The 13735-nt window shown below is 32.1% G+C and overlaps 1 long non-coding RNA gene across 1 annotated transcript in view; it reads left to right on the top strand.

Moving 5' to 3' along the window:
• The window catches only part of LOC141384398 (uncharacterized), a 35553-nt gene extending 25211 nt beyond the window's left edge, over positions 1 to 10342 (top strand). Inside the window, exon 3 of the long non-coding RNA XR_012405395.1 lies at positions 9801 to 10342. This is a non-coding gene — a long non-coding RNA (uncharacterized lncRNA). The remainder of the gene's footprint in view (positions 1 to 9800) is intronic.
• The last annotated feature ends 3393 nt before the right edge of the window (positions 10343 to 13735 follow it).

The following is a 13735-nucleotide window of genomic DNA, read 5'->3' as shown; positions in this document are numbered from 1 at the left end:
TTAAAACACATAAACTGTTGTTTTAATGACATTAGAGGGAGATTATTTGATTATGAGTACTAAAAGTAAAAAATAAAAAAAACTTCAATATCCACTGAGTAGTGAGTAATACTATTCTGGAGTCTTAAGGCTTGTTTTAAAGGAACTAAAACATCTTTATTTCCTGCACTTACACACTTTGTCATGACAGAGAGGTTTGTTTTAGGTGGAGAGGTAATTTTTCGGCATGCTAAAACTTTAAAGCAAATGTCCTGTCTAAGCAATGATTACACCTGTCCTCTGTCTTTTATTACTGAGAGAGAGAGAGAGAGAGAGAGTCACAGATACCTTGATGTGTTTTCAGAGCTGCACTGAGAGGAATACTAATGCTGGAAGAATGACTGCCTGCCAATGAACAAGTGTTATTTATGGCTCGAATACAAAAAGTGTAAACAAATAAACAAAAACAAACCGAGTAAGACCATGAGCCGATCAGTTCAAAAGTCACATATAGTGGCCTATTTCTTAATATGTCAAATAAATCTGCCGAGAGTGTGTTTCAGCTCAAAATGCTTCACATGTCTTTTATTATAGCTTGTCGAATTTGAGTGTAAGCACAATCACATTTGTGTGTGTGTGTCCCTTTAAATGCAAATTAGCTGCTGCTCATTTTAAGAGGGCGGGGCCTGCTAATCGGACAAGCAAATTAGGCACAAAACATTGTTCTGATCCATAATAGTTTAGTAATTCTTTAATTAAATGCGAAGATGACAGAAACAAAACTGGCTAAGTGAGGCTAGTGAAGCACACTATAACCTGTGCATTATCAAATTTTAAATGAGGAAAGGCGTAACTGTCAATTTGGTGAATAAAGCCCCGCCTACTAGTACAGCAGCCAATCATAGATCGCTATATGGTAAAAAAGAATGCCTTCTAGCACAGGAGCCAATCATCGATCACTATAGACAAATTGAGCATTCAGGATGCGCGCAGAGAGGTTGCAGAAAAAAAACGGGAGCACTAGCATTTACAGCGAAGGAATGACATCCGATGCGGTACAGAGTTTGTTGTTGTCTTAAGTTACATTGATTACATATCATATATATATATATATATATATATATATATATATATATATATATATATATATATATATAGTTGAAGTCAGAATTATTAGCCCTCTTTTGATTTTATTTAATTTTTTTTAATATTTCCCAAATTATATTTAACAGAGCAAGGAAACTTTCACCGTATGTCTGATAATATTTTTTCTTCTGGAGAAAGTCTTACTTGTTTTATTTCGGCTAGAATAAAAACAGTTATTAATAAAAAAAAAAAAAAAACACATTTTTGGGACAAAATTATTAGCCCATCTTTTTTATAAATAGTTTTTTTTTTCAATAATCTACAGAACAAACCATCGTTATAGAATAACTTGCCTAATTACCCTAACCTGCCTAGTTCACCTTATTAACCTACTGTAGTTAAGCCTTTAAATGTCACTTTAAGCTGTATAGAAGTGTCTTGAAAAATATCAAGTAAAATATCATTTACTGTCATCATGTCAATGATAAATTAAATCTGTTATTAGAAATAAGTTTTTTAAAACTATTATGATTAGAAATGTGCTGAAACAATCTAACAATCTTCCCTCCATTAAACAGAATTTGGTGAAAAAAATAAACGGGCGCTAATCATTCAGGGTCGCTAATAATTCTGACTTCAACTATATATATATAGTTATATATATATCCATTTGCGATAGCAACCTCCCAATGGATATTGGATAAGACAAAATGGCCAAGCCTGAAATATACAACTATTTCATTGAAACTCCCAAGTTTTTTAACAAGAGAGAAGTTAAAGGCTTACAAGTCCTTGGATGCCAACAATGTTGTTCTGTGTGGTCATGCGAAAGAAATAATGTTCCATGATTACCAGATTTAAAACATTGTAGTGCTAAAAACCGAGGTTCTGCCTAGCCAAAGACAAGGAAAGACGACGGAGCTGTACAAGGCCTGGGTATTCATCATCAAGCAAAACAACTGCATTATGACAGCGAACTACACCTGTACAGCAGGGTATGTGAACTTACACATAGAGGTAAAGTTGGTTTTATATTGGCACATTCAGACTTTCTCCTTAATAATATAATTTCATAAGTATTATTTGCAAACTCTAAATAGCGAAATCATATTAGCAGCCAATGACTATCAATATACAACATTGCTCACAGTCAAATAAACAGTCTTAATGTTGTTTTCAGGTCACACCTGCAGGTCATTTCAGACCGAATATTCAAAGTGCCGCGGTAAACAATATAGGGAGTGTGTGTCACAAGTTGTGAATATAAAACCAACCTTACCTAATAACTTACACTTTCACATTTCATTCTAAGCATTCAGTGTCCGCAGTTTAATTCACCACGTGTAACTGTTTTGGCTGAAATCGTTGCTGCAATCTAAAACGAGTAACGTGTCTGATTCAGATATTGATTCTGATATGAAATGAGATCGGCAGAATCCTGCATTTTTAATTAGGTCGTCACTTCATTCAGCTCCCTTTTAGCCAAAGACGTCTGCGGATGGCATTAAAGCAGTGTGGTGTACGGTGAAAGTTAAGTTTTCTATTTTGGGATTTTCAAATTCGGTTTTGAATTCGACATCCTACCACACAACAGGACATGTTTGCTATTGCAACTGGTCTCTTTTTGCAAGCGGGAACCCGTATGACGTCATGTGTGAAGTAGGTTGGTAATTCGTCTATAGACTGACGATACTGGGGGAGGGCTTGGACCAGAAAAGAGTTTCTGCAGATTTTGTGTGATACGAACATTTAGAAATGAAACTAAAGACACAGTTGTTGTTCAATTTTATTGGTGATTCCTAATATGAAATTAAGTCGTAAGCTTGGCACTTTTGGAGAATTTGATGTATCACTTTGGCATTATTTAGTAAAAAGATGGTCACCAAACAGTCAAAAACGCAAAGCAAACGGAAACAAAATCTGCTAATGAAGCGCAAAATAACCTGCACATTATTTAGTCTCAAGATGGCGCCAAACATTTTAAAAACGCAAAGCTGGCGGAATTTAATCCTTTACAGTGAAGTACACTCACTGGCCACTTTATTAGGTACACCTGTTTACAGCAGCAGCAGAAAATCACACTGGGTGCCACTCCTGTCAGCTAAGAACAGGAAACCGAGGCTACAATTTACACAGGCTCACCAAAATTGGACAATAGAAGATTGGAGAAACGTTGCCTGGTCTGATGAGTCTTCTTTACTGCTGACACATTTGCATGGTAAGGTCAAAATTTGGCATCAACAGCATGAAAACATGAATCCACCATTGGTGGTGGTGGTGTAATGGTGTGGGGGATATCTTCTTGGCACACTTTGGGCCCATTAGTACCAATTGAACATCATGTAAACGCCAAAGCCTACCTGAGTATTTTTGCTGACCACGTCCATCCCTTTATGACAACAGTGTACCCATCTTCTGATGGCTACTTCCAGCAGGATAATGCACCATGTCATAAAGCGTGACTCATCTCAGACATGGTTTCTTGAATATGATAATGAGTTTCGCCAGCACTCAATCCATTAGAGCACCTTTGAGATGTGGTGGAACGGGAGATTCACATAATTGTTGTGCAGCCGACAAATGATGCAATCATGGACCAGAATATCTGAAGAATATTCCCAGTACCCTGTTGAATCTATGCCATGAAGGATTAAGGCAGTTTTGAAGGCAAGACATGATACTAGAAAGGTGTACCTAATAAAGTGGCCGGTTAGTGTATATTAACCCACTATGTATTATTCAGCCACAAGACGGCGCCAAACAGTCAAAAACTGTATTTGTTATGTAACTATGTGTCTGTCTGTTCTATTTAGCGGTCGTTAACATACCTTGTAATCAGAATCGACCAATCAGAATTGAGTATTCTGGACAGCCCTGTAGTAATGTATAATGAGATCTGCTTGTACATCAATAGGAGAGTGAAATCTGAAAAATTTTTCATCTGCTTGCAGAAATGCTTACCAAAAACAAAGTTACTTTACTTTGGTTATCCTTTATCATGTTTTCTGGGTTGGTACATGCACCCGGGACCCAATTATAGCACTTAAATGCAAGAAAAGTCACATTTTTTATGTTTTGTCCCCTTTAAACCGTAGTTTAATTATTTGAACAGGCTGCAGTTATGTTATGAAAACCGCAATGCATTTTCTGAATTACATTAATGAACGCTTGTGTTCTCATGCATTGTTTAGAGGCTCAAGGGAAAGTAAATATAAAAGACGGAGACATTCTGATGCCAAAGGAAACACAAACTCAGCCACAGAGTCCACAGTTCGATCTGTTTAAAACACAAAACTAAGCGGCGATGTGTACTTTTCCCTTGCTCTTCTTTACACAACACAGACTCAAGGGAGGATAAAGACCCATTATCATTACATTTGTGCTTTCAAGAGAGCCCTTCAGACAGCTCAATCCTCAGCAGCGCTCTCAGAGCACTTCAGCAGCAACTCATACGTTTTTTTCTCGTGTTTTTGGATATTGAGATCATGAAAATATTATAACAGGATCTTATTTTGTTGGTGGCGCAGTGGGTAGCGTTGTCGCCTCACAGCAAGAAGGTCACTAGTTTGAGCTCCAGGTGGCATTTCAGTGTGGAGTTTGCATGTTTTCTCTGTTTGCATGCAGTTTCCCGGGTTTCCCCTCAAAGTCCAAAGACATGGTATTGGTGAATTGAATAAGCTAATTTGGCCACAGTGTATGTGTGGGTGTGAATGCAAGAGTGTATGTGTGTTTCCCAGTAGTGGGTTGCGGCTGGAAGGGCATCCGCTGCGTAAAACATATGCTGGATAAATTAAAGTTCTCTTTCATATTTTGTATGGTGAGGGTCTAAAAAAAATGATATTGTAATGCAATTACAGTTTTTCTCAGCGGCTTTGGCGCATTTCTCACAACACTATTTACATTTACACAACAGTTAAAGGTGCAGTAGGTGATCTTCCACAATGCTAACAGCTTAGCATAAATCTCTGAATCACCTGCCGTCTAGAGCCAAGCCTCCTTAATCACGAGCACATTAAAAGAACCCTCTCTCATGTGTTAAAAGTGACTTACCAGCGGCGTGCAAGCCAAACGGACATGCTATTTCTGAACAAATATCCAGTGGCGTAGCGCAAAATGCGGAGGCCCCCCTGCAGGGATTACTGAAAGGGGGGGTTGGGGGGAAGCGAGCACAAATTGAGGAGCGGGGAAGGGAGGCGGGGTGGAGCGACAACGCGGGGAAGCCTTCACAAACTGAGGAGCGATCACAAACCGAAAGCGGCGAGAGCGTCAAAGTAGCCAGAAGTCATTCATTTTTAATGAGAACTGGCGGCAAGGAGCAGCGCGGCGCGTCTTTTCCTGTGTGGCCGTCGAGGAGAGTTGAAATCAAGTCAACTTTATGGTATGAGCTATGACGTGGTTCGGCGGCAAGCAATCAGAATGAAGTAGTCCACCGCTTGAGAGGAGTTCAGAGAACACGTACAGACCTGTGAACTTTGGTTCCGACCACAGTTGTTCCCAAGAGTTTGATTATTGCGGTTGCCGAATTTTCAATTATTGAAAATCGCAACGACGTGGGGCCCACCCTGCGGGCCTGTCCGCTACGCCACTGTGAATATTAGAGTTGCATGGTGAACAATATAGGGAGAGACTAGGCGGAATAGCGCTATTTACTTGTGTTTTGTTGTTAAACTAATTAAAATCTACATTATCAATGCTGTAAAGGGTCCCTTATAAAACTGAAAATAGTCTTATCAATCTTTCATCGGAAGATTTTAGTGGCTGAGCGACACTTCTGTGAAGATATAACCCATTTGTAACAACAACATCTAACGTTACATTAGCTTTGCGTGAAGCTAAAATAGCTCTAAAACGGAACAGAAGAGAAATCCTTCAGCCATTGTGTCATCCGTTCTCAAGCGTGCAAAGGTAACTCCTATATTGATTCAGGTTTTTAAAACGTTTTGATTCAGCAGGTTTTTACCGATCGCACGCACAAACAGCGGTCAGCGGGGCTGCATACAAACGGCTGCGCAGTTGTTGAAATCTGCATTTGCTGACAGACAGTTTAAGCTACTTATCGGAATTATGAGAGATGTCGGCCCGACTCTATTTAATTGGATGAACATTTTTTAGTTTTATGCCTTACCCAAAATATAAAAATACATATAAATACATTTAAATCACTTACTTTAATCGTTACTGTTAGACTGTGAAGAGACTTTCAACCAGCACAACTAAAAATGCTTCTGAAGACAATCACCTACTGCACCTTTAATGCATTTCTCAAAACAATTAGTACAAACTGCAAAACCTAGTTGATAACCTGCAAAAGCGAGTCACTTGCTCAAAATGGATAGCTCATTCCTCAAAGGCAAGTATTGATGTCAATGAAAGTGTAAGTGTCATCAAGATGAAAAGTCCTCACACTATTGTTTATGTACAAGATAGTCAAATGGTTTTGTCATGTTTTCATTATAAAAGTTTGCTCTAAGTTTTTTTCAATGCAAACAAAGTCAGATTTTGGTGACCCTTCCTGAAAATGCTCAAGACAGCACTAGATACAATTTGCACAGCCAATCGAAAACTACAGTTAAGTGTATTTAGTGAGGCATCTGAGTACAAGACACTGAATATGTATGTTTTACTTCTTTACTGCATATGTTCTGTGCAATGCTAATTTATTCACAGCATTGTGCAGAAGAATAAGCACATCCTTATTTTCAACAAACATAAACTCCCTTTGAGTAGAGCTGTGCACAATATTGCAGTACATATTAGAACTGAAACTAGAACACAGACAAGTCTGTAAATCATTCCTGAAATTGTTCAATTTAGAAGACATTTTCAGGAAAAAAGATTTAAACATTTTTCTAAAATTATCTTGACAAATTTTGACAGCTAGTTCAACAGCTTTTTGTGAGTATTGACTCAAGTAATTAAATGAGGACTGTTAGTTTTATATGAAATGATTATTCATCATTCACAAGTTTAATTAACTTTGACTGGCATGACATAAGCAATTGATAATGTTATAAATAGCAGGGAGTTGAATGAAAGCAATTGATGCATGTCCAAAAGCATTTGCAGTTTGTTGGAAGGAGTGAGAAACTGCTACTATGATGTGCACAAATGACTAATTGTTTTGAGAAATGCATTAACTGTTGTGCAAATGTAAATAGTGTTGTGAGAAATGCACCAAAGCCACTGAGAAAAACTGTAATAGATCCATGCAAACTTGTCCCCTCCAATCATGGAACAGTCCAGCAAGAATTAGTTTTAGAATGAGGTCATGTATTTATTATTTTATTATTAAATAATGTTTAAAAGGCAAGTTAGGGTAATTAGGCAAGTTACTGTATAACGATGGTTTGTTCTGTAGACTATCGAAAAAAAAATATCTCAAAGGGGCTAATAATTTTGACCTTAAAATGGTGCTTAAAAATTGAAAACTGCTTTTATTCTAGCCGAAATAAAGCAAATAAGACTTTCTCCAGAAGAAATAATATTATCTGACATACTGTGAAAATTCCCTTGCTCTGTTAAACACCAATCTAAAATATTTAAAAAAAGAAAAAAAAAAATCAAAGGGGCCTAATAATTTTGACTTCAACTGTATATATAAAGAATTTATAAGATTAATTGATATAAGAATAAGACAAAAGAAATCCATTGAAGAAATAGATGAACAAACAAACAAATAAACAAATAATTAAATACAAACAAACAAACAAACAAACAAACAAACAAAGAGTGCATTGGACTGTTTGGCGCATGGCTGGATGGCTTGCTTACAGCCCCCAAATCACTAAATTGAACACAAATAAACAAACAAACAATTAATTAAATAAATACATACATTCATACTTGCATACATACATACATACATACATGCATGCAATAAATAAATAAATAAATAAATAAATAATAAATAAATAAATAAGAAAAGAGATATCAAAAGAAAAACTGAGAAAAAGAAAAATGAGTCGATCGGACAAAATTATTTATGACAAGCAACATGATTTGAGCATTAGCATTCGTGTGCAGCGCCTGTAAACGCATAAAGAAATCACTGACACTTACTTCCATTCACACATGACAGCTTTAATTTAAACAGAGTGTTGGCCAGCTAAATCATACACTGTTTCCAACAATCTCAGTAATTAATCAGCCAGTCTTACCCTCGTAATTCCTGAAATTGCATCAGATCACGTTCATTTGTCTGCTTGCTTTCTATGATCAAACCTTCAGTGAGCGAGTGAGTGAGAGAATGAGGTGTTATATCACAATTCACAGCATGGGGGCATCGAAACATTAAAGAAAGGCCACATGGGATTGATGTGTCACTGCAGAAGGCGGAGTGTGTATTAAAGACGTAGTGGCGGAAAATTAGATGTCAAAAAATTCTGCATTCAGTGCCATTGAGATGTACTGTGGAATTTGTTTAACGTCTAACAGTGTGTGTCTGTAGACACTGACAGAGGCAGGGAAAAAACGCCTGTGAACCACAATCCTGATTCAGAAAGAATATTTCCTATCTAAAAAAAAAAAATGACTGTCATTATAAAACAATTTGATTATCACCTCATAAATTATGCAACACACAAAAAAAATCTTAAACCATAATGATAAACAATACTATCTTATATGTAATGATGATGATAATAATAATAATAATAATAATAATAATAATAATACATTTATTTACTTGAAACATATAATATTTGATACAACTAAATTATAAACTTGAGAAAAAAATAATGACAATAAATAATAATAATATTAATAATAATAACAACAACAATAATACTATTAATAATAATAATACTTCATGTACTTCTGAAAAAAATAATGTCCTAAAAATTTAAAATAAACTTCATATAAATATTATATAAAACATAATATTATTAAACAACAACAAAAAACAACAACAATAATAATAATAACAATAATTATTATTTATTTAACTACGGATAATAAATGTCCTAAAAACTAAATAAGCTTAATATGTTAAATAATAATAATAATAACAATAAACAATAAATACATAAATATAATAATAATAATAATAATAATAATAATAATAATAATAAACAAAAATAATAACAATAAACACCAATAATGTTAAGAATAATAATAAAAATAATTCTTAATTTACTTGAATTACATAATATTTGATACAGCTAAATTATAAACTTAATGATATAAAATAATAACAAAAATAATGACAATAAATAATAATAATAATATAAATAATAATAATAATAATGATGATAACAGCAAACATAATAATTATAATAATAAAAATAATAACAATAAATAATAATAATAATAATAATAATAATAATAATAACTGCAAATATAACAATAATAATAATAATAATAAATATAAATCATAATAATGATTATAATACATTTTTAATTATGAAAAGTGTAATGTCTAAAAACAAAATGATAAACTTAATATGTTAAATATTTATAACAAAAAATAATTATAATAACAATAATTTCCTTGATATTATTGTGAAACCCATAAAAAATAATTCCAAAAGCGTTAAAACTCTAACACGTTAACTAAACTAACTAATTTATGTATTCAGCACCTTTAAGAGTATAACTGTAGACGGAGACAGAAAAGGCTTTCTGTGTATTAAATGAAAAACCTGTGATACCCAAGCCTGATTCAGGAAGAACCTTTGCTTTTTTCCCTTAAGCAAGCAAATCCTTGTTATTGTTTTCTATTTTTTGTCCTTTTTTAGGACACACACTTCTAAAAGTCTGCAGAAGAGACCTTGCCTGAGGCGACATGATTTATCTTGCAGACGAAGGGTCAAGTATTTCTGTATCATAAAATGCAGTGAGGAATATGAGATGAGGAAGTCGTGGCCTGTGAGTGACGAAACGCAGTGACAGAGACAGCGGCTTTTGTTGCCTGCCCTCAGGGTTCGGAAAGATTCAGAGGAAACAAGAGAGCAAAGCTGAATTTATATTGAGGACGTATAGAGGGAGAGCTGGAAAAGATGCTTTACCGATGTCAACCCTTTAATCTCTGAGATGTGCTTTTTTAGTCACGTCTTCATACATTTACAATGAATCTATCTGAGATCATTTATCTTTAAATGGGATACAATTGCAGGTATTCAGCTGTACAAAAATTAGGAATTCACCGATACGGATTTCTTTTTAGCAGCACATAAGGCAATAAAGTCATATTCAATACATTACACATGAAACAGGAGAATCAATCAATCAATTTATCAATCAATCTATCAACTAATAAATAAGTAAAGGAATAAAAGCCAGAGTGAAGACTGCAGCAAACTTTCTGGAACCGATATGGAAATTTTGACCGATAACCGATAACTCTTTATATTTTGAAGCCAATAGCCGATATATATATATAAATATATATATATATATATATATATATATATATATATATATATATATATATATATATATATATATAAATATATATATATATATATATATATATATATATATATATATATATATATATATATATATATATATATATATTWTATATATATATATATATATATATATATATATATATATATATATATATATATATATATATATATTTATATATACACACACACACACACACACACACACACACACACACACACACACACACACACACATATATATATATATATATATATATATATATATATATATATATATATATATATATATATATATATATATATATATAAATAATTAAGAAATTTATAAATGTTTACAACCACTTGAGTGTGACTAAATAGTGAGGAAATGTTCAATTGTAGGTGAAGTACACTCAAAAAATTTGGTTTATTGTTGGTTCAAACTACTTATTGAAAATACAGACAACTGAAAGGATTTACGTTTAATCGACATACAGGTAAATATGTAAAAATAATAATTTCACTTTTTCCTTCATGTTGTCTTAACACTTTGATTGTGTGAAACACCAGCCTTTTTTACAGTGCATTTCTTTGACGTTAAATTGACGTTTTGATGATGTTAAGAGACTGGACTTACTGTAGTCAGACTACACATCTACAGTACAATGATGGGAGCACTTTAACCCTATCACTTTTGGTTTTTTTTCTAACCCTTTAACCCAATTCCGTCTGTTTTTCACTCCAAAATTGTTCAGTCTAAATAGTTCCAGCAACAGACGGCATTCAAACAATCCGTCCAAAAACAGCACAAATGCAAAGAAAAACCAGGCTGATTACATCAGAGATGGCAGCGAGATCAACGTAACGCAGCCAAATCTAGGTGAATTATTAATTATTAGCACAAGCTCTGTCTGAACAGAATATAATAATCTCACCTCTGTATGGTCAGATGTTATGCAAACTGCATTTCTTGGCTATAAAGCAAAGCAGCATCTTGCTAATGGATGAGAATTGTAAGCAAGGTGATTGAAATGACAGACCACTCAAACTAAGCTAACAAAATAATTGCCTAATCATCTAGAAACAAAATAAAACTGCAAAATAAGCAATAAATAAATAAATAGCAATATATTATTATTATTATTATTATTATTATTATTATTATTATTATTATTATATTATTTTATCATTGTTGTTTTTGTTGTTGTTGTTGTTGTTATTATTATTGTTATTGTATTATTATATCATTATTTTATTATTATTATTATTATTATTTTATCATTTTATTATTATTATTATTATTATTATTATTATTAATTACTATTTATTATTATTATTAATAGTAATTAATAATAATAATGATAATAATAATAATAATAATAAATAGTAATTAATAATAATAATAATAATAATTATTATTATAATTATTAAAGTATTATTTTAAGTGCAAAAATGTTCAAGTTCAGTATTATTATCTTTCTTAAGATTATTATTTTTTGTACAGAACAAACTACACAATAAAAAAAGGTTATTTAAATGCTAAATATCTGGTAAAATAACTAGTAATAGCAAAGACAAAATAAATGACAAAATAAACTCACAAATAAAATTACAAAATTAGAAATGAGAAAATGTTTAATTCATTTTATTAAACATCACTTGGGAAATATTGGAATAAATAAATAAATAAATAAATAAATAAATAAATAAATAAATAAATAAATAAATAAATAAATAAATAAATAAATAAAATATTCTACAGGAGGGCTAAGAATTGTATCTGTATTCAGATGGTGACACAGTGTAGATTGTAATGAATAGTTCCAGATAGAAAGTTCCAAAAGCTGCATCAGTCTCACAAAAAGTCTGGAGAATTGTTTCAAAAAATCACTTTCAATCTTTGATGGATGGGATGTGGAATAACAATGCCCTGGTTTGTTCAGCCCAATAAAGGACACGTTCCCCAAAGACCAAATTTATCCCATTAACTGGTACAGCTTGAAATGGTTCAGTCCTGTCACTCGACACACACTGTGTCTGATTTCATTAGACAGATAGCGGACGTCCAGAAATATACAGCATTTATGACTATTAGTTTCAACTCTCATTTCTTCTCGACTGGAATAATGATGTCACCTAAAAAAAGGAAAATGCTGTTATTAAATGCTATGCCCCGACTCCGTCCAACCCTGGCTCATTCTGAAAATGTACCCCTATGTACATTTCTGGAGAGCACCAAATACATCCAAGGATTTTTGCAGTTTTTGTTTTAACGAATCCACCAGAGGCCGCTGTGTATGCTTTTTCAGATCTCAAAATTCTCTTGCGAGTGCCATTCGCACCTGCTGTTCTAAAGTAAATCCACCAGAGGCCGCTGTTGACTGACTGACTGTACTTATGTATATATATATATATATATATATATATATATATATATATATATATATATATATATATATATATATATATATATATATATATATATATATATAATTTTTTCTCATTAATGTTTTTTTTTTTCGCTTGCATGTGTTTTCTTGACTTACATTTGAGCTTTGGTGAGTGTGGTTTTGGTTTGAGCATGATGCTAATGGATGAGGATTATAATCAAGGTGATTGCAATGACAGTCCACTCAAACTAAGCTAACAAAAATAATTGCCTTATCATCTAGAACCAAAATAAAACCACAAAATAAGCAAGATATTTTAATAAATAAATATCAATATATTATTGTTATTATTATTATTATTTTTATTGTTGTTGTATTTATAATTATTAATATTATTTTGGTATTGTTATATTTATTATTATAATAATAATTATTATTATTATTATAAATATTATTTTATTGTTGTTGTATTTATAATTATTAATATTATTTTAGTATTGTTGTATTTGTTATTATTATTATTATTAATTTTATTATTATTATTATTATTATCATTATTATTTATTGTTGTTGTATGTATGTATGTATGTAGTATTATTATTATTATTATTATTATTATTATTATTAATGCAAACAATGCCAAGGTCAGCATTATTATCCTCCTTAAGTTTATTATTATCTGTGTATATATATATATATATATATATATATATATATATATATATATATATATATATATATATATATATATATATATATATATAAATAAACATACACAGACAAATTACGTAAACGCACTTTTATTTTGTCTGTGACTACATTTTTATTCATAATTATGGTTTATTTGCACTCAATCATTCAGATACGTTTGTGTTGCGTTTGAATTTTTTC

The sequence above is a fragment of the Danio rerio genome, chromosome 1 (assembly GCF_049306965.1).
Source record: "Danio rerio strain Tuebingen ecotype United States chromosome 1, GRCz12tu, whole genome shotgun sequence".
NCBI lineage: Eukaryota > Metazoa > Chordata > Actinopteri > Cypriniformes > Danionidae > Danio > Danio rerio.
Note: the sequence above shows the minus strand (reverse complement) of the source record. Positions and strands in the feature narration are given on the sequence as shown.